The sequence below is a fragment of the Trichosurus vulpecula genome, chromosome 4, assembly GCF_011100635.1.
Source record: "Trichosurus vulpecula isolate mTriVul1 chromosome 4, mTriVul1.pri, whole genome shotgun sequence".
NCBI lineage: Eukaryota > Metazoa > Chordata > Mammalia > Diprotodontia > Phalangeridae > Trichosurus > Trichosurus vulpecula.
In genome coordinates, this window is record NC_050576.1 from 157,993,850 (window position 1) to 157,997,655 (window position 3,806).

At 38.9% G+C, this 3,806-nt stretch overlaps 1 pseudogene; it reads right to left on the reverse strand.

Moving 5' to 3' along the window:
• Positions 1-3,062: 3,062 nt before the first annotated feature.
• Positions 3,063-3,566, reverse strand: LOC118845659 (annotated as a pseudogene).
• Between the last annotated feature and the right edge of the window lie 240 nt (positions 3,567-3,806).

Below are 3,806 nucleotides of genomic sequence, written 5' to 3' on the forward strand. Positions count from 1 at the left end.
ATTTAAACAGATTATTGAAATTGAAAGATGAAGTTGTTATATTTTTGACTGAGCAGAAATCTAATTTTGTTAATTTCTTCATAATGACTGATGGCTTTCAAAACTGTGTTATTTGTTGGGTATTTTTGAAAAACTCAAACATGTTGCTTCAAGGAAAAAATTGTAACATGTTAAAAGATAAAATTGAAAGTTTTACTTAAAAAGTTAACATATGGAAGAATTGGGTGGAAAATGGTTCTTTAGAAATGTTTACAGCTAGAGATGATTTTATAATTGAAAATAACCTTCCCAAAGATTTAATTGTAAGAGTTATAATTGATCATCTGAAGTGCCTGGAGACACAATTTCAGAAATACTTCCCTTCAAATTTTGATTCTAAAAAACTAAATTGGCTTCATAAATCATACTCAATTGAAATTAAAAAAAATCAGTCATGTGCCATTAAAAGTTCAAGAAGAATTTCCAAGTTATAAAGTGACACAGGCTTAAACTCAAGTTTCCTAAAAAGAATTATGAAATAAATTTTGGCTTGGGATTAGGACAGAATTTCCAACCATTTCGGAAATGGCTGTAAACATACTTCTGCCATTTGTATGTTTATGTGAAGCACCATTCTCAGCATTGACGATTATAAAATCAAAATATCACTCAATTCTGAAAACTGTGGAAGATACTCTGAATCCTGCAGTATCAAATATTCCACCAAGATTTAATTCTTTATGTAAAATAAACAAACATATCCATCTCATTAACAAAATTTGCATCTCAAAAGCAAATCTGCTCTTGTCTTCAATAAATGGTAAAATTATATGTATACCAAAGAATTGTTTTAAAATAAATTTCTTTATGATTTATTATCAGTAAAATGTTTGATTCGTATACCTATTTTATGTATCTATATACCTGGGATCACATAAAAATTTCTCAGGTGAAAAGAGTATCAGAGCCTAAATGATTACTGTACACAGGAAATACAGTACATGGTCTAGAAAAAGCATAAGAAGCCCTGTACTAGAACATGTACTATATTTCTTGTGTAGAGTAATCATTTACTCTCTTACGTTTGTTGACAAAAAGCTGTGTAGTACATAGGGATCTAGCCTTGAAGCCAGGATGATCTGAGTTTAAGGCCTGTCTCTGACACATACTAGCTCCAGAAGCCAGAGAAATTCCTTAACCCCTCAATGCCCCAAACTACTCTCTGATACTTTAAAGTTGCAGAGAAGGGACTGATCTGCCTTGGTGGAAGGAATGTCCTTATCTTAGTGTTCACTATAGCAATGAAATCACAGGTCCCTTCCCAATCCTCCACAATCTTGGTGCCTTCCCTGAGACTACCAGCAATTTATTCCATCCTGGTTGTCTCTCCTATTAGGCTGTGAGCTCCTTGAGAGCAGAGACTGTTTTTGCCTTTCTTTGTATCTCCAACCCTTAGCACAATGCCTGGCACGTAGCAGGCACTTAATAAATGCTTGCTGACTTGGCTTACCTGTTGATTATTCTCATTCTATTGGATTTGTTAAGAGAGGGGGGTGACCAGGTGGTTCAACTTGATATGGGCTGGGGTGAGCAGGGTAAGCAGAGGCTGGTTGAGGTCCCTCTAGGATGTTTACACTAACTTCATTAACTTTAAGAATATAATGCTCCAAGTATATTATATCAAGGATTCAGGAAAAGAAATGACAGATGGAAAAGTTAGGTAGTCCTTGGTCCTTGGGGCTGGTACATGAAATTAGCCAGATGGAGGTGGGGGAGAGCAGCTAGATGGAGCAGTGGATAAAGCACAAGCTTTGGGGTCAGGAGGACCTGAGTTAGGAAGAAGATGGATATAAGAAAACCATAACACAGAATCAGCAGAGGGTAGATCAAGATAACCAGAGGATAAACTGAGGCAGTGATAAGTCAGCACAGTAGCACTGTTACTAGGACCATGGAGGACCATCTGCCTCCTAAGCTTGGATTTGGGTGGGACCAGTGCAAGATGATGCAAATTGTAATATATGACAATCCAGAAAGGACATACAACAGCTCCAACATTTGTCACTTAAATGTCAGAGCTCTACGTCCTCTCTTAGTTGTTTTATGACATTGTGGGTTGTTTGAGTGACAACTGGGGAAAAGCCACACCTTCTGGTTTTGGCTTTGGCGTGAGTGAGATGGTGCTCATCAAATATAAGGTACAGCTTTCAGAGAGGAAGCTGGACTCAAGTAATGAATGCATAGTGACTTTGGTCCCCATAGCTCTAACCAAAGTCATAAGAAAGTTAGCCACCAAAGGGTGAGTATTTTGGTTTCAGCTATGCAGAATTAATATAGTAACTGGATAATTCTTTTACATTACTTCATGATCCCATCCACAATAAAAGGTGGAGATGGGGAGAAAGGTCTTGGTTATCAGCAGGATTCCTGATTGGTACCTGGTTTCAGTGAAGGCTACAGTTTCTAAGGAGGGTCTGAGAATGGTAGAAACCAGACAACATAGAATGTTAGAGCTCATCCATAACACATAGGATGGAACTTAAGAAATAGAATGTTTGATTTGGAATGACTTGGAGACTACCTAGGCCAAAAGTACTTACCCTGGGCTCTGTGAACTTGTTTTTTGCTTTAAAAAATTATACCATTAATATTTCAACATAATTTGTTTGCTTTGTAATCCTATGTATTTTATTTTATGCATTTAAAATGATTCTTTTGAGAAAGGGGTCCACAGGCTTTATCAGCCTGTCCAAGGGGCCCAGGACACAAACAAGATTAAGAACCGCTGATTTAGGCCAACATTCTGAGTTGACAGAAAAGGAAACTGAGGCCTAGAGAGGCTAAATGACTACTGTAAGGTCACACAGGAAATCAGAGGCAGAGATAGGAATAGAACACAGGTCTCCTGATTCTCAGGCTGGTGCTCCCTCCACTATCACTTCAAATATAAATGGCAAAGAGGTCCATAGACTGAACAGGAGATGCAGAAGTAGGGGTTGATTTATACTAATATTTCTGGGGATGATGCTACTTGACAATACTGAAAGTGAATCTTCTCAATTGGACAATTCCATTGTCAGGGTTCACTTGGACTTCTGCAGGTCATCTGGTCCAAGCGATTCAGGCAGCAGTTCATGGATCATGCTGACATCATACATACCATCTGCTTTTATCATGTAGACATGCCAATGTTTTCTAAACTCTCTCATTACTTGTCTGCAGGCTCCAGATGGTGGGATAAAGTCATTCTCCAAATTACTGGTAATAGCAATGGCTTGGAACTCTTTGTGTCCTTCTGAGATGGTCTTCTGAATGGCAGTGCATTCTACTCAGATGCCTAGTGGGTAGGCTGCATTTTCTATGTTATATCTCGAAAATGTCTTCCCATCCAGGGTCAGTACTATTGCCCCCACTGGGAAGTTACTACAGGGACAGTAGGGAAACTCCTTGGCTTCTTGGCTTCTGCAAATGATCTGTTTCATCTGAACTGGATCTAAAGGCCCCCAAGCGCCTGGACAAGGGGCCAGACCAAAAGGCACTTGAGCCATGACCTTGACCCTGAGGATATCTATTCTGAGGTCAGCAGGAGGCAGGAAGTAGTGGCTGGGGATGGGAGCTAGGCATGAAAAAGGTGTAGGCTCAACCAACTCCAATTTCAAGGGCACTACTAACGAAGTCTAATAGTCATCTCTAGACAGAGATGATGAACCTAATATGCAAAATAAGACATATCTTTTGGACATAGTCAAAGAGAGAATTAGTTTTGCTTGACTATATTCATTGCAAGGACTTTCTTTTTCCTTTTTGTAGTGTGGGGGAGGGTAGAA